At 42.6% G+C, this 22559-nt stretch overlaps 2 pseudogenes; both read right to left on the bottom strand.

Annotated features, from left to right (window-relative positions):
• Window positions 1–17029: 17029 nt before the first annotated feature.
• Window positions 17030–17472, bottom strand: LOC102851370 (annotated as a pseudogene).
• Window positions 17473–17758: 286 nt separating this feature from the next.
• Window positions 17759–21498, bottom strand: LOC102850953 (annotated as a pseudogene).
• Between the last annotated feature and the right edge of the window lie 1061 nt (window positions 21499–22559).

The following is a 22559-nucleotide window of genomic DNA, read 5'->3' as shown; positions in this document are numbered from 1 at the left end:
CCACAGCAGTGGGCAACGAGCTTAAAGCCCCTGATGGCTCTGGGCGCTGACTCTCACCAGTGGCTATGGATGAAGTCACAGGCGATTTTCAGCCAGCGCCGCATCCCATTCTTCTAACCACCAAAATGTGAAATCCTGTGGTTTTTCACCTACCCATCGTCACCCTTCTGCTCCTATTCCTTACCCTCCTTGGGTCTTGATACATGTTTTACTAGTTATCCTTCTGTTTTTACAACAATGGGCTATACAGTATTTGTTCCTATAAGACTGAGTTAGTTCACTTAGCATAATGGTCTCCAGTCTTCCCCAAGCTTTGTATTTTTTTTTTAATCATTGCTCCTGAGTGCTGCATAGTATTCCATAATTTCTCAATCCATTCAGTTGTGCTTGTACATTTATTTGGGCTGGGTCCATGTTCTTGCGATGGTGAATAACACTGCTATGAACATTGGTGTACAAATCTATTTGTATCTCAGCTCTAATTTCCTTGGTGCATATTCCTAGTATGGAATAGCTGAGTTATATGGAGTTTCTATGTTCAACTTTAGAGGAAACGCCAACTGTCTTCCAGAGTAGTTGTACCAATTTATAATCCCATCAATAGTATCTGCCAGTTTTGTCTGTGATTGGACAGCTGGCCTGTTTCCATGTTCTTGTGATGGTGAATAATGCTGCTATGAACATTGGTGTTTAAGTCTCTGTTTGAGCCTCAGTCCTCATTTTCTTGGGGTATATTCCAAACAATGGAATAGCTGGGTCATATGGAATTTCTGCCTTCCAGAGTGGTTGTACCATTGTACAATCCCACTAACAATATAAAAGAGTTCCTTTCTCACCACATCCTCTCCAACATGTATTACTTTCTGTTCTGTTAACTTTGCCCCTGCTACTGGAATGAGATGGTACCTCCTGGTGGTTTTGATTTGCATCAAAAAGAAGCCATGGCTTCTTCTGAATTAATCTTGAATTTCTGGTAGTTTCCTATTCTGGTACTGTTCTAGGCATTTTAAAATAATCTTTCACAACATTTTACTTGAATGTGATATTAATGATATATTGTTCTATGATTTCTGAATCGTATTGGATTTTTTTTGAAGGGGCATAACAATGGACCTCTCCCAGCTAGGTGACCAGGTAACTGTCTTCCAAATTTCTTAGCATAGACTAGTGAGCATGTCCAGGAGTGCATCAGTTTGCTGGATCCCCTCACCTGATATTCCATTAATTTCTGGAGTCTTCTTTTTTGCCAACACCTTCAGTGAAGTTTGCCACCTTTATGTGTGAATGATATTCAACTGTATATATAGATACTTTTTTGTTTATCAATTTATCTGCTGTTAGACATTTAAATTATTCCTGTCGTCTGGCTTCTGTGGCTAGAGCTGCAGTGAACACTGCTCTACTTACAGCTCCTCATCACTGCTTTCAGGTCTGTTGGGGAAGACTTGCTGGGTCATATGGTAATTCTTAAAAGGCAGAGATGTTATTTCTATGCCTAATGTGTTACCTGACCCAAACCACGGTCTTTTCAATCACCTAAGAAGTTGCACTGCAATCCCCAAGGCACAGGATTCGAAGCCACCATTAGCTGCCCTGCGGGAAAAGAATGGGAAATCTCCTGGCGTGTGATTAACTGCCTCTGAAAACCCACCAGAGGGTCTGCTATAGGTCAGTTCTGACTTGACGGTAAACAAGAACAACAACATATACTTCATACACCTGGACATACTGTAGATTACCAGAAGAAGGACCAAATTTGTGTTGGAGGAGGTGTTCCTTGGAACCAAGAGGGGCTAGACTTTGTCTTGCTTACTTGGAATTTATCAGCAAGAAAGATCAACTTTTAGAAAAGGACATTTGGGAAAGTAGAGGGCCAGTCAAAACTAAGGAAAGGCTTCATGAGGTGGACTGAGACAAGAGCTGTAACAATGGACTCAAATACACCAAATTCCTAGTACTGTGCAGAAAATTTTCATACTGTTATACATAAAGTTGTAATGAGACAGAGCTGATCCAACAGCAACTAACAACAATGTATTTCTATGTTTAATCTTTTTTAAGAACTGCCAAACTGTTTTGCATAATGACTATATCCTTTTATATTCCCACTGACACTAGATAGAGGTTCCAATTCATCAATATCCTCACCAACATTTGTTATTGTCTGTTTTTTAAAAATCTTAATTATATTAGTGGAAATGAAGTGGTATCTCATTGTGCTTATTATTATTATTCTCTCCACATTGACAGAGAACTACCATAAATTCAGGCTGGATATAGAAGAACTCATCGCATGAGGGATATCGTTGATATCAGGTGGATCTTGGTAGAAAGCAAGGATGGCAATTTGTGTTTTATTGACTATACAAATGTTTTTGATTATGTGAATCACAACAAATTATGGCTAATATTGAAAAGAATGGGAATCTCAGAACATATAATTGTGCTCATGCAAAATCTTTACCTAGACCAAGAAGCTACTCTTCAAAAAGCAAGGGAACACTACATGGTTTAAAATCAGGAAAGGTATGCATAAGGGCTGCATTTCCCCTCTACACCTAGCCAACAAATTGTGCTTAACCTTGAGGAGAATGGGAAGCCTAGAACACTTGATTGTGCTTATGCGAAACATATCCTTGGACCAGAAAGCAGTTCTCAGAACAGAGCAGGGAAACTTTTCACACTGCATGGTTCAAAATCAGTAAGGGAGTGAGTTAGGGATGTGACCTGTCTCCATGCCTTTTCAATCTATATGCAGAACAAATCATTCAGGAGACTGCGTTTTATGAGGAGGAATGGCATCAGAACTGGAGGGAGACTTAACAACAACCTATGTTACGCGGGTGACACAACCCTGCTTGCTGAAATTGAGGAGGACCTGAAGCATTTGTTGCAGAAGGTCAAGGACTGTAGTCTTCAATATGGATTGAAGCTCAACATCAAGAAGACAAAGATTCTCACCACTGGGCCAATTGATAGCACCATGATGGATGGAGAAAAGATAGAGGTTAAAAATTACAGCTTGCGCATTGAAAAACAAGGAACTCATGCAATATTATTCAAAATGGGTAACCCTGGAGGACATTATGCTGAGTGAAATACCTCAGTCACAAAAGGACAAATATTGTTGTAGAATGAGACTGACATCAGGGTTGGGGTAAGACTGAGAAAAACTGGATAAATGATATATACTGTATTGAAGCTGATGAGGGAGAGATCAGTTTAAAAGCAATATATTCTAGGACATTGTGATTATTATAAGAGTTCGGAATGAGGGTTGCACAGTGGAGTATACTAGGAGTGGGGGTGGGGAGATGCGAGGGGATTGTATACCAATGAAGGAGGTTTTCCTTTTGCTTTTCAAGGAGAAGAGCGAACTGGGGGTGGGAGTGGGAGGGGAGAAAAGTGCAACAATGAATGAATGGAAATCCAAAATATCTGTAAATGTTCATTGAAATCAATTAAAAAGAAAAAAATTAAAGCTTGCTCGGATCCACAATCAACACTCTTGGCACCAGCAGTCAGGAAATCAAAAGATGAATTGCGAGACAGTGAACTTTGCAAGCTGCAGGCAGAGCTGAGGAAGCAAGGGCTGCCATCCTCACCATCTCAAGACGTCACATGTAACAAGCTCAAATGCTTCGGGGAAAAGGAGATTGACAAACAGAATCAAATGAACACTATCTGAGAAGAAGGGCGCTGAGAAAGCTCAGAGAAGAATGGAGACAGAAAGTGGAAATAAAACTGAGGCTACCAAACAGACTGGATGAGGTGGAAAAGTGGACAAACGTGAGCTGAGCCCTTCCTGCTGCGCTGATGCAGGGGGTCGTAAAGCACCCAGGTGGCTCTGCTAGAAGCCAATGCAAATCCCTGCGCGCTATTGCTTCCCCCACCCCGGACTCCTTCCCCAGTGCAAAAGGGAATTATTAGTCAGGTCTATCTATTTGCACATCTCAAAAGAGAAGATTATTTCCTACCAAAGCAATATACTTTGTGTTGTTAACATAATTTTAATAAACCTTGGTCTCTTGCTAAAAAAAAAAGCATTAGGTAAATCTGCTGTCAAGGACTTTTCCAGAATATTGAGAATCAACGATGTCAGTATAGAGACTAAGGTGCACTTGATCTAGGCCATAGTCTTCATAACTACTTGCTATGCATCCGAGAGTGGGATAATGATTAAGGATGATAGAAGAAGAACCTTTGAGTTGTGCTGGAGAAGAGTCTTGAACATAATACCATGGACCACCAAGAAAACAAATAGGTCTGTCTTGGAGAGGATGAAGCCAAGTTTCTACTTGGAGGCTAGGATTTTGAAGCTTTGTTTCACATACTTTGGGCATGTGACCAGGAGGGACCAATCCTTGGAGAGGGACATCATTCTCAGAAAGTTGGAGGGACAGTGCAGGGGAGGAAAACCTGTATGAGATGGATTGATGCAGTAACTAGGACAATGGGGGTAGGTGTGTTGTCAGTGAAACTGGCTCAGGACAGAGCAGGCTTCAGAGCTATTGTACATAAGGTTGCTATGAGTTGCAGGCAACTTGATGCCACATAACAACAACAACAACAACATTCAATCTGTATGCTAAGCAAACAATTCATGAAGCTGGAGTCTCTGAATGTGGCATCAGGATGATAGGAAGACTCATCAACCACCTGTGTTAAGCAGATGATAAAACCTTGGTTGCTGAAAGTTAGGACTTGAAACCATTGTTGCAGAAGATCAAAGAGATTCAACCTTCAATATGGGCTACATATAAATATAAAAAAAAACAACAAAATCCTCATCACCAGGCCAATAGGCAACATTATGATAGATGGAGATAGAAGAGATAGAAATTGTCAATACTTTAATTTTACTTGGATTCACAATCAATATCCTTGGCAACCAGAAGCCAGCAATCAAAAGACATACTGCTTTGGGAAAGTCTGCTGTCAGGGACCTTTCCAAAGTGTTGAAGAGCAATGATGTCAGTTTGAGGACTAAAGTATATGTGATCCAAACCATAATCTTTTCAATTACATACTATATAGCTCAAAGTTGGAAAATTAATAAATAAGACAGAAGAATTGATGCCTTTGAGTTGCAGTGTTGGAGAAGAGTGCTGAATGTTTCATGGATTACCAAAAGGACAAAGGAGTATGTCTTGGAAAAGGTGCAACCAGGGTACTTCTTGGAGACAAAGATAGTGAAATGTCTCACATACCTTGAATATGTGGTTAGGAAGCCCCAGTCCTTGGAGAGGGACGTAATACTTGGAAAAGTAGAGGGTCAGTGAAGCAGGGTAAGATTCTTCATGAGATGGATCGACACAGTGACTGTAATAGTGGGCTCAAGTAGGACCTAGAGATGGTCAAGATGGCACAGAATAGGGTAAGATTCTGACCCCTGTTCATGGGTTGCTATAAATTAAAGTAGAATCTATAGCACTTGCCAACAACAATGACTAATGTGGGCAAGGTTTCATTCTGTTGTACACACACAGGGTCAATATGAATGAACATTAGCTCAACATCATCTAGCAACAACAATGACAGATGATGTTGAATATAATTCTATATGCCTGTTGAACATCTATATGTCTTCATTGATGAAATGTCTATCAAATCTCTAAGAATTATTTTTACCTTAATCTAGTTTGACTTGTTCTTATATGAAACCTATGGACCAAGAAGCAGCCCTCAGAACAGAGCAAGGAAACTCATCATGATTCAAAATTAGGAAAGGAGTGCGTCAGAGATGCATCCTGTCCCTGTACCTTTTCAATCTGTATTCAAAACAGATCATTTGGGAAGCAGGGCTTTATGAGGAGGAGTGTGGCATCAGGATTGGAGGAAGACTCATCAACAACCTACGATATTCAGATGACACAACCTTGCTTGCTGAAACTGAAGAAAACCTGAAGCACTTGCTGCAGAAGGTCAGGGACTGTAGTCTTCAATATGGATTGAAGCTTAACATCAAGAAGACAAAGATTGTCTGGGGGAGGGAGTGGGCAGAGGAGAAAAGTACAATAATGAATTACGAGAAACCCTAAGTCTCTGTAAACTTTCATTAAAATTAATTTTAAAAAAAGATTCTCACCACTGGGCCAATTGGCAGCACTATAATAGATGGAGAAGAGAGTGAGGTGATTAGCAATTACAGCTTGCTCGGATTCACAATCAACACTTTTGGCACCAGCAGTTAGGAAATCAAAAGACACATTGCACTGGGAAAATCTGCTGTAAGGGACTCCTCCAGAGTGCTGACGAGCAACAATGCCAGTCTAGAGACAAAGGTGCATCTAATTCAGGCCATGGGCTTCATAATTACTTGCTATGCTTCAGAGAGTTCGACAATGACTAAGGATGACAGAAGAAAAATGCCTTTAAGTTGTTTGTAGAAGAGTCTTGAATATACCATGGGCTGCCAAGAAAATAAATCAGTCTGCCTTGGAAAGGGTGAAACCAAGTCTATTCTTGAAGGCTAGGATTTTGAAGCTCCACCTCACTTACTTTGGGCAAGAGGCCAGGATAGATTGGCCCTTGGGGAAGGACATCATGCTTGGAAAGGTGGATGGACCGCACAGGAGAGGGAGACCTCGGATGAGATGGATTGACATAGAGACTAGGGTTATGGGGGTTGGTTTGTCAGAATTAGTGAGATTGGCTCAGGACAGGGAAGGGTTCAGAGCTGTTGTACATGGGTCACTATACTTGGCAGGCTACTCAACAGCACATAACAGCAACATACTATGACAGGTTTGGAAGCAGGAATGGCTTCCACTTCCTAAACAACATGCCTCTCTCTGGAAACTCTATGAACTTTGATAAATGTCAATTGTTGTAGAGGGGCTTCAGGGCTTTTGTTCATACAGTCGCTATGAGTCATGCTCAACTTGAAGGAATCAACAACAACAGGTTTGACTTATTAATATTTTTATGTTGGAGTCATGTTGGCACAATGACCTGTCTGGCCATAGTACTCATGTGTTCACACCCTAAAGAAATAGCTTAGGCACCTCTAGGTGTTCCCGATTAACAATTTTGCTAAGAGATTTTAGGTGCGATGTGAGTGACCTTCTAGAGAGATGCCATCTTTTTTAAAAAATTTTATTTTATTAATTTTAATGAACATTTACAGAGATTTTGAATTTCCATTTATTCATTGTTGCACTTTTCTCCCTGCCCACCCCTCCCCCCAGTTCGCATCTCTCTTTGAAAAGTAAAAGAAAATTCTTTCATTGGTATACAACCCCCCACACCCCTCCCACCACCCCGAGTACACTCCACTATGCAACCTTAATTCTGGACTCTTGTGATAACTATAATACCCTATCATATAATGCTTTTAAATCGTTCTCTCCCTCAGAGAGATGCCATCTTTAAATTGATGCCCAAGAACGTCACCTGGGGGGAGCTCTGGTGGCCTAGTGGCAAGGAGCTGCAACTACAATCCCAAGAGGTGCACGGTTCAAATCCACCAGATGCTCTGCCGGGGAAGGAGGGACAATCTCCACCTGTACCAGTCAGATCTGATTTGACGGTACACTCACACAAAAATAATAAAATAAAATAAAAAAGAACGTCACCTGGAGAAGGCCATCTGTAAAGCCATATATATGTGTTGGTGAATCATACATACTTGCAGCCATCTTGATCTTCCCCGGATGCTTCCCACAAGACCCAGAAACTACTTCATCTTGAAAGACCAACTGAGACATGGGCTTATCCTAATCCCTAACTATTTTGTTGTTGGAACCAATTTATAGCTGACCCTTCAGCAAGTTTTCAGAGGCAGTTAATTGCACAAAATATTGCCCATCTTTCTCCCTCAGAGCAGCTGGTGGATTCAAACCGTGTGTCTTAGGGATCACAGCACAGCTTCTTACCACTAGGCCATGAAAGCCCCCTCATCGTAGATGACAGAATTTATCTCACATACTTCGTCTCACATACTTTGGGCATGCTACTAGAAGAGGCTGTTCATTGGAGAGGGACATGCTTGGGAAGGTAGAGGGACAGTTGAAGGAAAGGAAGACCCTCAATTAGGCGGATTGACGCAGTGACTACAGTAATGGGCTTGAAGGTGTGGTAGATTGTGAGGATGGCACAGGATATGACAGGGTTCAGATCTGTTGTTCATAGAGTTGCTATGAGTCATACTCAACTCAATGGCACTTAATAACAAATCCTAGATGATCCCTTCTCCTTTTATAAATAAACAATGATCTTGTCATTTTCTAGATTAACTCTTTACACTTCACCTTCAAACAGAAACATGACATCTTTTCCCCACTTCCAGAGCCTTTAAAAGGACCCCATGCTCCCCTGTCCAATGAGTCATGGGCCTCATCCTACTATATCTTCCTTTGTAAAATACTTTTCCTAATAAGTTCCTCTGTCTGCTTTCATAGTAAAGTATGGGCTCCTGTTTTTCCATTCTTACTTAGCAAGAAGTAGAACTCAAATTTAAGGAATATGCTGGAGACATTTTCTTGGCAGTCATATTTAGGGAGCAGTCCAGGTATACCATCACACAGCTGACCCCTTGACATGTCCTGCAGAGCCTGGTTCCTGCTAACCTGTCTACTTAGATGGTGGCACCTCTCCTGTCTTTCCAGGTTTGTCCTGCTTTAGAGTTATGGCACATGCTGTTCCTTCTATTTGGGATATTCTTTCCCATTTTACCCCCTTTTCTCTTGCTGGCTACTTAATGAAATGTCACTTTACTTCCTTCAGGAGACCTTACCTACCCCACCTCCACGCTAGGTTCAGCCCTCTTGTGTGTTCTCTTCATCGGTAGCTTCCTTTGAACACTTGATCAGTTATCCCTCTCCTTTCCCTCCACATGATGTGCTGAAATAAAAGTATTTTTGTTTGACATGATTCAGATTAGAAGCATTGCAGGCATTAAAAGAGGCAAAAACATACCCTAAAGTCTTGGCACCTCCAGGTGTTCTCTCTTAACAACCTTTAACTTCCCTGAGGTCCCAGAGGACAGAGAATGTGTGGAATTCATATCCACATTTCCAAGACTGTGGTGTACAGTAAAGGAATGCTGGAGGTGTGGAGCCAGACTGCTGACTGCAAAGTCAGTGAGGGGTCATTATGAGTCGGAACTGATTGGACAGCAATGATGGACACACAGTGGGGGTTGAGGGAAGGTTCATTTTCTTTTCTTCACTCGCCAGAGACACCTCTCTCTATCCAGAAACTGTCTAGCCCTTATCAAACTTCTCATTTCCCAGTTGGTGTTGTTGATTGCCATAGAGTTGAGCATGACTCATAGCAACTCTATGAACAAAAGACCTGAAGCCTTTCTAGAACTATCGTCGTTTATCAAAGTTCATAGAGTTTCTAGACGCATGTTGTTTAGGAAGTGGATGCCACTTCTGCTTCCAATGAGTATCTTTTTTTGTTTTTCATACAATCATTTGTAGACATGCTATTTTAGAGCATTAATTGCCCTTGCTTCATGAAATTGCAATGTCTAATCAAGCTCTTATTTTATATTGTCTTTTCTGTCACTTATCTATTTTTACTTCCTTTTTTTTCTCAGTTATCTATGTATAATCATTTCCTGAACTTTTTAGGATAGCAGTTTTATAGTATAATTGTCTTCTTGTGACTGGCTTATGTAACTCAGCATAATTTGTTCTAGATTCTTCCGTTTTGCACAGGGTTTCACAAATCTTGACAGTTTTTTACTGATATATAATACTCTATTGTATGAATATACCAGAGTTGACAGACACTTGGGTTGTTTCCAATTCGTGGCCATTGTAAATATTGTGCGATAAACATGTATGTATGTATGTATGTATGTTTGTTTGTGTTGAAGTATTCATTTCTTTGGGATATCTACCTAGTAGTGGGATTACTGGATAATATAGTGGGTTTACTGTTCACGGAACTAAGAAGTCCAAGAGTAAGTCAGGCTTCAGGAACAGCGGGAATCAGGAGAAACAAGATGTTTCCAACTTTGTGTGGAGATGCATTCTGCTTTGGTTTTCATTCTTGTGGCTCCATTTCCTGAGCAGGGACCTCCCAAGAGGCAATAAAGACAGCCGCCACTAGCAACAGCTCTGGGATCAAGCCCTTTATCTTTCTAAATGTTTTCATTTGAGTGAAAGTCTACAAATCATATTGAGTTTTCGTGCAGACACTTTGTTTTTATAACAATAATTAAAACACATTAAGTGGTGAGAAGAAACTGCTCCATAATCCTGAAGGCACACGGTTCAAATCTACCAGCTGCTCCTTGGAAGAAAGATGGGCAATCTCCTTCTGTGAGATTAACTGCCTCAGAAAATGACTGGAGGGTCAGCTATTGGTTGGTTCTGACTCAATGGTACACAACAACTTACCTTAAGATTTCTTTTGGTGAGGGGAGCTTTGGTGGTGTGGTCCATAGGTTCTTGCACTGTTAACTCAAAGGTGGAGGCTCTCTAGTGCGTGGAATTCACCAGCAACTCCAAGAGAGAAAGATGGGCAATCTCCTCCCTCCTAATCCCTGGTGGAAGGTCAGTTATCACTTGGTTCCAGTTTAACAGCAAAGAATATCTTTACTTAACTTCTTCCCAATTGTTCTAACAAAACCCCTGAGGGTGAGGTCAGCCCCAACCAGACCACATGAATCAAAGGTGGGAGGAAAACCTTATCAGAAGAAAAGAGGAAAGTAGATACCAGGAGGGGAAAACCCAATCTGTGTTTACTATTCCCACTGATTCTGACAGCCTTTATGGTGCAACAAATCATCTAAAAGTTGGTGACTTAAAACAATTTATAGTCTCATGATTCTGCAGATTAACTCTGTGGTCTCAGCTTGGCTGACCTTCCCCTGGTCTTTCCTGGGCTCACTTGGTGCTGGTGACTTGATTGTGCTGGAGCTCAGAGTTGTCCTGTGTCTTAGAGCCTGGGCTCCTTTCATAGTGGCAAGGGCAGAAGCTAAGGAGCCTCCGATGTCCTAACCTAGTTGTACAACTCACACAACATCACATCCTCACATTCTCTGACTGGAGCTGGGAAACGTACTCCTCATCTTGATGAAGGGGGCAGCAGTCACAGCAAAGGGGCCTGGATGAAGGAGGGCGAGATTCATTAGTGCCCATTATTGGAACAGTCTGTCACAGCCCCTGAATGAAAGGACACAACCAGAGATCCTTTCATTAACCCTCTCTCACCCCACTACTCTGGCTCCTTTGACTTCATAAGCCCTGGTGACTCATCGTTCCTGGGAAAGTCAGCGATCGTCCCTACCAACTCACAGTCATTCTTATTCATCAACTCAGTCACTAAACGGTTGTTAAAACATGATCACAATCTTGTGCACTGTGACACCTGGGACTAAATATAATGAATAAGAACCAGTTCCTGCTCTCAAGAGCTTCTAGTTTAAGTAAGATCTAGAGACTCAATGAGATCATTGTAACACTAGTAAGGGAAATTGTAGAGAGGAGCACAGAAGGGGGGCAGCCATTCAGCCACAGAGGTCAGTGATCTCAGAGTGACTGGCTCCCCAGGCTGACAAGGGGAATTACTCCGGTGTTAGGCAGAAGTCTTTCCATTGTAACTGAAGCACAATTTAAGCTAATTTAAGAAAAAAGGCAATTTCTTGATTCCTGTAACTAAATGTTCTGAAAGTATTAGCTCTGGGCATGACTAGATGGATACAGGTGCTAATGAGGAATTGGTCTTCTGTCTCTCAGCTCTTTTATTCTACTTGGCTTTAATTTTCAGGCCAACCATCCTTATGAAGTGGCAAAGATGACCCTTAGTGCCTCCAGGTTCTGCTTGCCCAGGCCTAGGTCATAGATACGCTCACCCCGAGAATCAGGGACTAGAGCCGGAGATAGGAATGGAACACAGATGCTCTTTCCCCAAAGGAAAAGAGTAAAAGCAAAGTTGCTGAGCAGGTAAGATCTCATATGTGCTCCCAAGTAGATGCATTACAGCCTTCATAAAAGAGGTATTTTATGGAAGTAGTATTCCTAAAAGAAGAGTTGGTTGGCCTTGGGACTCTGAGGAAGGAGAAATGCTAAGACTCAGGAGTGTGGTGTGGAAAGCTCCAGAGTTGGCTGGATTTGGAGGCCAGTCTCTCCACTGCTACTTCGTGGCTGTGGAAGCTCTTTAAGACTTTGCCGCTCTTTGCAACCCTCTCTCTTGTGGAATAGAACCTTTTGCAGTTAGTCTTGAAGGCTAAATGAAATAGTAAATACAGAGGCTGGGAAAAGTTAGCATCCTATTATTTTTATTATGAAATTTACATGTATTTAAGAGAGATTTAAAATACTCATACTCATTACTGTCAATGTGGAATCAACTCATTGCTGACCTTCCAAAGGGTTTTCAGAGGCTGTAAGTCACAAGAAAGGAGATTGTCCATCGTTCTCCAGCTGATGGATTTGAACTGCCTGCTTTTGAGTTGGCAGCGTAACTCCCTACAGAATGCTGGATAGTGGTCGTAACCACTAGTTGCTGTCAGTTCTGATTCATGGCAACCTCAAGTGTGTCAGGGTGCAACTATGCTCCATGTGACTTTTAATAGCTGATATTTCAGAAGTAGATAGATAGCCATGTCTTTCATCCAAGGTGCTATTGGGATGAACTTCTAAATTTTTGGATAGTAGGCAAGAATATTGACAATTTTCTTCACCTAGGTTGCTGTTGATAGGTGCTGCAGAGTCTATTTCCATTCATAGGGGCCCCATGTGACAGAGTAGAACTGTCCTATACGATTTTCTAGGTTATACTCTTCATAGGAGCATATTGTCATTACCTCCGGTGGAAGCACTGAGTGGGTTTGAACTGTCAGCTTTGCAGTTTCTTTCTGCTGCCCAGTCTTCTTCCCTATTTTCTTCACATTAAATAAAACAGTAGAGCCCTGAGCCTGTCTATCCTGTCCTACAGAAAAGGAGCATTCTCCACCTAGTGGCCAGGACTTGAGGGTTTCTTCCATGTTCAAAGTTCTTGAACAGAGCAGCATATTTGGCCAGTGAGCCTGGGAGCTCCAGAAAGGGACTTATGTGTCCTGTCTCTGTAAGGCAGGCCTGAGCAGGCAAGGTGGTTATGTGAACAGGTGAACAGATGGACAGAGGAAAAGTTGCTTTCATTGTGGGATTCGACCCTACTGACTACCTATCATAAGATCTGGCTACATTTTATCTGGCAGGTCTGCATGAAGGAAAGGGCTTTATCTTTTATTAGCTTTGGTAAAAATATCTAATTGCACATCACTAGCTCTTCAGGACCTTCGGTTGGGAGCTGTGATTCTTTCCAACTTCTGCTTCATGAACAAGAGCACCGAGACCTCAGGTCACAAAGAGTTGGTGACTGCTCAGACCAGCTCCAGGACCTCTGAATTCCAGGCTGGTTTCCCCTCTGCCACACCTCATGTCCGCTACATGTATGTGTATTGATGTGTGCCTGCACTGAGAGGTAATGATGTCCCAAGCTCTAACTTTGTGTCCAGCTGTGGGCTAATAGCTTCCCCCCATCCTATTGGGTGTCATCAGCCACAGAGTCTAGGCTCAGGAATAAGCTGGTGTTCCTCCTCTGGCTTCCCCCTCACCCTTTTCTCAGAATTGTTGGTGTGTACCATAGAGTTGGAATCGACCCATAGCTGACCTTACAGCAGGTTTTCAGAGGCAGTTAATCACAAGGGGGGAAACTGCCCATCCTTCTTCCACAGAGCAGCTGGTGGCTTCGAACTGTGTGCCTTCAGGATTGTAGCTCAGCTTCTTGCCTCTAGGCCGCAGAGCTCCCTCAGAATTAAGTTTCTATTATTTCATAAGTCAATGCATTTTAATGGGCTCTAATAGAGCAGAGATAGTGAGGATGGTACAGGATAGGGCAATGTTCAGATCCACTGTTCATGGGGTCACTATGAATCATAATTGACTTGATGGCACTTAAGAACATTCTAGGCATCATCTAGACACACTTCAAGAAAAACCAGGCCACTAAAATAAATAACAGCAGACATAAGTTGTAAGGTATGTATTATATGCCAGGCATTGTAATTATTTCACATTTATCTATTAATTCTCAGAATAACTCCAACCCCATTGTCCCAAAGTCAGATCTGACCCTTAGCAATCTGGTAGGAAGGAACAGAATTGCCTTGGGATTTCCAAGGCTGTGAACCTTTATGGATGCAGACTATCACATCTTCTACAGAGCAGCTGATGGATTTGATCTGCTGACCTTTTCCTAATAACCCAATGAGACAAACTGCCCTCGAGCCCTTGCTGACTCAGCAATCCTGTAAGACAGAGTAGACCTGCCCCTTAAAGTTTCCAAGGCTGTAAATCTTTATGAAACATACTGCTTCAATGTTCTCTCATGGAGTAGCTGGTGAGTTTGAACACTGTCCATCTGGTTAGCAGCCAAATGCCTTAACCACCATACTAACAAGGCAAGTCCTAATAATGTTTCACCTTGAAGCACAGAGAAGTCAATTAATCAAGCTCACATAGCAGAGCAGGGACAGAGCAGGAATCTGAACCCCGGCTTCATTCCAGAACCTGAGTTCCTTGCTACAGTACTCAGTTGCTTCTCCAGGGCTGAGGCCTCTCCAAGACTCTTCTGGGTTATCAGTGCCATGGGCAGGGCCTCCCTCTGATGTTCACTTGCTGTACCGACTTCAGGCACTGACGTCAAAGATTATTGCAGGCTACAGCAATTCAGAACTGATCGCAAAGGTGCTCAGAATATGAGGAGTTAGGATTCCTGGGTTCAGATTTCCAGATGCTACATATTCGGTGCCATCTAGTCAAATCAGACTTTTAGCGACCTTGTGTACAACACATTGAAACCTTTTCTCAGCTTGTGCTATCCTCAAAATCTCCACGGTGCTTAAGGTCAGCGCTAATACATCTCATCGAGGGCCATCCTGTCTTTCACAACCTTCCACTTTTCCAAGCATGATGTCCCCTTCCAAGGACTTCCTGACATGTCCAAATTCTGTAAGATAAAGTCTCATGAGTTGCTCCTAAGGCTCTCTTTTCCAGCTCTTCCAACAGAATTCTTTGGCAGTCCATGGTACATTCAATATGCTTGGCCAGTAGCTCAACTGAAAGATGTCAATTATTCCTCTGTCATCCTTATTGACAATCCTCTTCCCCCAAATCAGAACCTGAAAGCTCCATGGAGCATAATTCTACTCTAATACAGTGAGCAGGAACTGCCTTTCAGATGCCTATAAAATAATTGAAAATACCGTGACTTGGATCAGGTGTACCTTAGTCTTTAATATCCTTGCTCTTTAGCACTTTGGAGAGGTACTTGACAGAGAGTTGCCCAATGAAACGTGTTGCTGTTGTTGTTAGGTGCCGTCGAGCCATAGATGACTCATAGCAACCCTGTGAACGAAAGGCCTGAGCACTGTTCATAGAGTTTCCGGAGGCAAGCCATTTCGTAAGTGGATGCCGCTCCTGCTTCCAGGCTTGTTTTAGTCAGGAAGCTCCAGCCAACACTGTCTACGATGGGTAACCATTACCACGTTTGGCACATCACTGTCATAGTGTTTAGCATCACAGCAACCACGAGTTACCTCTGTACAGCAACGCACAGACCAGTGCTATACCACCTGGAAGAATGTTTGACAGGAAAACAATTTGAACCAGGCTTGAGGGCCACAGATTAAAATCACCCACCTTCAGCTTGGTAGCATAACTTTCTTTCCACTAGGCCAACGTAGCTCTCTGTCGTCGTTGTTATTGTTGTTAGGTGCCGTCGAGTGGTAGATGACTCATAGCTTTTATTTTTTGACTACTGCTACCATGGGTGTTGCTTGTGGAGCCAAGTAGAATGAAATTGTTGACAATTTCAATCTTTTCTCTATCTATCTTCTTGATCCAGTGGTAAGGATTTTTGTTTTCTTTATATTGAGGTATAATCCATACTGAAGGCTTTTGTTATGTGCCGTCGAGTCGCTTGCAACTCATAGCAATCCTATGTACAACAGCTCTAAACTCTGCTCTGTCCTGTGCCAATCGCACTGTCTCTGACACTCCCATCCTGATTACCCCAGTCACCAAATCAATCCACCTCATAGAAAGCCTTCCCCTCCTGCGCTGTCCCTCCACCCTACCCAGCATGATGTCCCTCTCCAAGGACCAGTCTCTCCTTACAACATGTCCAAAGTATGTTAGACAAAGCCTCAGACTCCTTGCCTCCATGGAGCAGCCTGGTTTAACCCTTTCCAGGATGAATCTGTTTTCCTAGCAGTCCATGGTACTCTCAATACTCTTTTCAATACTGAAGGCTGTAGTCTTTGATATTCTTCAGTAAGTGCTTCAAGCCTTTTTTACTTCCTGCAAGGAAAGCTGTGCCATCTACATATTGCAGATTGTTCACGAATCTTCCTCCGATCCTGATACCATATTCTTCTTTATGTAGTTCAGCTTCTCAGCTTATTTGCTCAGCATTCAAATGGTTCATATAGTCAAAAGATACAATCCTTATGCACATATTTTCTGTATTTTAAACCATATTCCCTTATTCTGTTCAAAACTCTGCTTCTTGTACAAGCTTTTTCACAAGCACAATTAAGTGTTCTAGGATGCCCATCCTTCTGTTATCTGTAATTTGTTATGATCCACAAGTTGAATGCTTTTGCATAGTCAATACAAAATAAGCAAACATCTTTCTGTATGCTGTTTTGAGTCAAGAGTCATCTTATATTAAAACCGGTACACTTCATTCCTTTCATGATCTTTTCTGAATCTCATTTGAATTTCCCATAGTTTCCTGTCCACGCACTGCTCCAGCCATTTTAAAACAACGTTCAGCAAGATTTTTTTTTAATGTGTGATATAATCATATGGTTGTTGTTACACTTTAGCACTTTGGTGAGGCCCTTGACATAATACTGATATCATGATACAATTCAATGATATCCTCCTTCTGTTGGGTTACCTTTTTTTGGTTAGGCATAAATATGAATTTCTTTCAATTGGTTGGCCAGGTAGCTGTCTTCTTTTTTCTTTCCAGAGTTCCCCTATCTTTATTTGCAGAGGTTATCCAATAATTTCTTTAATTACATCTTATACTTCTGAGTCCATTCCCGAGCTATTCTGTTGTACTTTTCTCTATCTGTTTTGTAGATCTGAGCAATCTCAGGCACTAAAGGATCATCATCTGGATTGGGATCACACAACAGAGAACAAATGAACAAGAGTACTTTTGAAATAATTAGTGCTGGAGACCACTGTGACCATAGAATATCAAGACAAATGCTGCCATTACTGTTAAATTCTTATAAATGCAATCCTAGGTGGTTTGAAGGGGTAATCTGTTGGGAAATGAATTGTCAAGAAAAATACTCCACCCTGATAGGGACTGTCATTTGGCCCCATTGTTGTAGCTTGCCAATGGAACATATTATCTCCAACAGGACCTGCTGAACACTGTGCTGGGGGGCGGGGTGTGTGTGTCCTGTGCCAGGTCATTCAATTCCTTGTGGATGCTCTTTAGAGCCATCGTGGGAGGTGGGTGGTGGCAGCCCCCAGAGCAGGGACCCAAGTAGCTGTCTTTTAAAATCCTTGGCATAGACACGAGAGCACAGCCAAACCAAGAAAAGACTGTGGGTTGGTAATACCAACTGCTGATGAGGGGGTAGAACAAGTGAAACTCTCAAAAACAGCAAATGGGAAAATCAGAATAAAATTAAAAAACAAACAATCACTCACGAGTCCTAAAAGGTTTTAAACTTTTTTTTTTTCAGTTCAGTGAAAGAGACTTTATTGAGGGCCGAGGGTCACGGGGCTCAGAAGGCCACCTGCAAGAGGCAAGGGAGCCAGTGAAGAGGCGGCTCTTATTGACCTTCTTCTTGGGGTGCAGGTTGTTGGTGTGCCCACACCTCTTGAGGCAATTGACAACACGGGGATGCAGGCTAGCGTCACAGTTGCGGCAGATTATCTTGTCGCAGTTACACTTCTGGGCGAGCTGGCACAAGGAAGGCTCCATAATGCCACCACGCAGAGGCAGCACCAGATGCAGGGTGGACTCTTTCTGGATGTCGTAGTCTGAGAGTGTAAGTCCATCCTCTAGCTGTTTGCCACAAATAAAAGACACTGCTGGTCAGGAGGGATGCCCTCCTTGTCTTGGATTTTAGCTCTGACATTCTCGACAGTGTCACTGGGCTCGACCTCAAGAGTGATGGTCTTGCCAGTCAGGGTCTTCACAAAGATCTGCGTTTCTGCATCTGCCGCTTGGCTGCCTTGAGAATGAGGGTGACCAAAGGTTTTAAACTTTTAAATAACATGGTTTGCCTTTAGTAAAATAGCATTACGTACACTTAAAAAACACCAACAACTCAAAAAACAAAAAGAAGACAGCAAATGGGAAAGTAAACTGGTAGAACCACTCTGGAAACCCATCTGACAGCATCCAACTAAACTAGTTTAGTCTCTTCTGCAACAGCACAGCTCAAAGCATCATTTCTTCTTCTGTCACCCTTATTCATTGTCTAGTCTCAGGTGCATAGCAGGTGATTGAAAGGACCTAACTAGGCACACTTCAGTTTTCTAACATCACTGCTCCTCAGTAATTCGGAGAGATCCCTGAAAGTGGGCTTGCCCAATGCAATATGTCTTCTGATCTGCTGTTGATAACGAGATTCTGGATCCAAGAAAGATGAAATCACTGATAATTTCAATCTTTTCTCCATCTATCATGATGTTGCCTACTGGTCTAATGGTGAGAATTTTTATCTTCTTGAGATTGAGATGCAATCCATATTAGTCACTGATCTTCAACAGTGTTTCGAGTGCTCCTCACTTTCAGCAAGTGAGGCTGAGTCATGTGCATTGTGCTGGCTGTGGTGTTGGAGAAGGGCACTGAAAATCCCATGAAAACCCCAAACAAATGTGTCTTGGAAAAAAGTGCAGCCAGGGTGTTCCTCAGGGATAAGGACGGTGAAACTTGGGGCATGTTGCTAGGAGAGGCTACACCATGGAAAGGGATCTCGTGTGGAAAGACGGTCAGCGAAAGTGAGGTAGCCCCTCAATGAAATGGACTGACACAGCGACTGCACCAATGGGCTCAAGTGTGTCAGAGATGATGGTGATGGCACAGCATAAGGAACTGCACTGCCAATGCAAAGGTTAAGTGGTTTGAATCCACCAGCCACTCTGCACGAGAAAGATGGGAAATCTCAACCGACATGATTTACTGCCTCTGAGAACCTACTGGAGGGTCAGCTATAGGTCAGTTCTGATTTGATGGTACATAACAATGGAGCAGCTCCACTCCTGGCTCTGTTGTGTGTGTAAGTACACCAAATGACAGGTACGAGAATCTTCATAGCTTTATTTAGAATAGGCAGAAACATGAAACAACTCAATTGTCCAACTGCAGAATGGCTACATTGTGAACTATTCATAATGCACTACAATGCAACACGATTAAAAAAAGTTTCTGATAATCAATAAAATGACTCTTTAATATGGAACCAAAGAGAGTATGACTCCATTTCCTAAAGTCCAAGAGCAAGCCGAACTACAGTGACAGAGGGGACACTCTCTAGGGGGACGAGAGGATCTCCTGGAGGACTGGCAGTGTTCTGTATCTCAATCTGAAGGCTAGCCGCCCAGGTGTATGCATGTCAAAGATGATTCAACAAATATGTGTGGGGCATATGGTCATTAAACCATGACATTAATGTCCATTACTAAATTTATGTTGTATCTCAAAATGGTACATTACAAAACCTCTGAGGTGTGGTGGACAGCAGTTGTTTCATCCCCCCAGCAGGCACCTTTTTATTTTATACTGGTTTACCTACAAAGTTTATAAAGTTCATATAGTTTTTCACACCAGACCTCTCCCTTTTCCTTTACCAAGTCCTCTCTCCACCAAGCCACCTTCTTTTTTATATTTTTCATTGTGATTTTAGTGAGTTTATAGAAAACTTGGATTTCCATTCATTCATTGTTGCACATTTTCCTCCCTCCCCTCCCCTGCCCCGTTTGCTTTTCTCTTTAAAAAACTCATTGTTGCACAATTTCCTCCCCCAACCCCCAGTCCACTTTGCTCTTATTCTGTATTGTTGTCATGCAAATAATGCATAATCATATATTGCTTTTAAATAATTATTTCATCTGTTCCAATGCAGTGCTCATTATTTACCCCCTCTTTTCTCACACTCCCTCCAAACTCCACTGTCAGTCCTGTTTTGTAACAGTGGCATTATGTAGTATTTGTCCTTTTGTGATTGATATATTTCACCCAGCATGCCTTCCAGGCTCACCTATTTTGTATATTTTATGAGTTTCTTGTTTTTCAGTGCTGCATAGTATTCCATTGTGACTATACTACAGCTTCCCAATCTGCTCATTTGTTGATGGGCACTTGGGTTGCTTCCATGTTTGCTATTGTGAATGACACAGCAATAAACATGGGTGTGCATATATCTGCTTGGGTGGCAGTTCTGGGTTCTTTGGGGTATATTCCCAGTAGTGGAATTGCTGGGTCAAATGAAATTTGTATTTTCAACTTTTTGAGAAAGCTCTATTCTGCCTTCCATAGTGGTTGCACCATTTTACACTCCCACCAATAGTGAACAAGGGTTCCAATCTCTCCACAACCTCACCAGCGTTTGTTTTCTGATCTCTTGAACTTTGCTATTGTTACTGGGGTGAGATGATATATCATAGTTGTTTTGAGTATCCACCTTTTTTTTGTTTGTTTAATCATTTTTTAAATTAATTTTGATGAAAGTTTAGAGAGACTTTGGATTTCCATTCATTCATTGTTGCATTTAAGCATCCACCTTCTTAAAAGTTCACAATTCTCTTCTCTTAGGGATGTTGCTCTCCCCTTTTCTCAATCATCTTGCTTTAGGTGAAGCTGACTCCTCCCTGGTTTTAGGACTCATGTCAGACTATCATCTTCCCCTTGCCACAGCGACTACTACTGCAAAATGGGAACAGGACCAAGCTGCCTAATGAGTTAACAATCCCAAACTTTAGCTGGAACTAGCAGAAAAAGATGTTATTTCCACTGTGGCCGCTAATCGATCAGGGATAAGCCTGGAGCTGCCAGCGGCCATTCTGCCGTCTCACGAAGAGAGCCACACGGAGGAAAGCAGGGTGAGATGGAGTTATTCCTGGACGTGGAGTTTTCAGAATGTAAATCAATAAGCTCCTCTTTTTAGTTATCCACTTTGATTTGGCTTTCTTACACTTATAATTAGAACATACTATACAGGGAATTTGGGGTAAAATTATGAGTGCTATGGGAGGAGGCACAAAGTAAAAAATAACATGGAGCTTCATCCCATCTGTCTGGTGGGTGCTGAGAACTGAGGACCCACTCTGTCTGGGACCATGTGGGTCCCTTCCCAGCTGGCACCGAGCAGGTGCCCAGGGAGACTGTGCAGAGTGGAAAATGGGAACCAATGTTGCCTGGGAGCCTGTGTCAGATCTGGATGTCTGTAAGAAAGGCTGACAGAGCCCCCCACCCATCTATCATGCTCTCGCCTTTCCCAGCACGTTTCTGGGCCATGGCTCATTTTGGGGGAAAGGCTCTTGCAAGAACCAGCAGACCTGTGGTTAAGTCCCAAGAAACAAACTTCTACCCAAGGAGATAGGCAGGAAAAGGCCACCTGTGCTCATGCATCCTCATTCTGCAAACACTCCATGTCACCCCAATCTGGGCACGCGGTGCAGATGAGTGAGGCCGGGTCATTAACCTGGAGAGAGCCAGAAAGGACACAGCCTTCATACAGGCTCCTTATCTCCTTTCCTGCTCCCTTGCATTCCTTCTCCACACAGCAGCGATCCTTTCAAAACAGAAAGCTAATTCCTAGATTAACCCCTTACGAGCTGTCCTTGAGGCTCTATGCAACAGACTGAGTGGATTATGTTGTGCTGAGTGTGGGGTACTTAGTAAACGTTTGGGTTTGTGTCTCATTTCCCGAGATCAATCCTGGGGCCCTGTGACTCTAAGTGGGGTAGGGATGAGTGGTCAAAAGACAAACTAGATTAAATGGATATATGACCCCAAATACCCAATCTTTTAAGCTGCAGGCTAGAACACAGGAGAAATTCTTTATTTGGATGCTTCAGTGACCAAGAGGTGGAGCAATAGCACACACCCACACGCAATATGTGAAGGCATTTCACAGGCAAGAGGACAGAGAGTGGGGGAGGAAGCTCTAGGAGTGGGGGGCGCTTTTTTGACCCTATAAAGAGGGGCATCTGATAGTGACACTCCCAAATATTCTTGCTTGAAAGCAACAAGAAGAAATCCATTTCCAGGGAAGTTCCAGGTCAGACACAGCAGATTTGAAGAGTTCTGGGTTTGGGGCCTGAGAACATGCTTCCTTACTGTATAGAGATCTATGCCAGCTCTCCATTCCTTTTCTAGGGGGCCCCTATCTGCCGCCTTGGTGTCCAAAAATCTCCTGGTGGGTGAGGGAAAGGTTAGCACCACAGCACCTGGCAAGGGATCTGCTATACATGGAAAGGAAAGGGCCAGCAGAGCCGAAGGGCAGTAGCAAACCTCTGGGCTGGCGGGCATGAGGCAGTTGCCTTTAAGGATGAAGATCTGTCATGGAAACTTGC

Source organism: Elephantulus edwardii, unplaced genomic scaffold, assembly GCF_000299155.1.
Source record: "Elephantulus edwardii isolate Elephantulus edwardi_28Jun2011 unplaced genomic scaffold, EleEdw1.0 scaffold00033, whole genome shotgun sequence".
NCBI classification, from domain to species: domain Eukaryota; kingdom Metazoa; phylum Chordata; class Mammalia; order Macroscelidea; family Macroscelididae; genus Elephantulus; species Elephantulus edwardii.
Note: the sequence above shows the minus strand (reverse complement) of the source record. Positions and strands in the feature narration are given on the sequence as shown.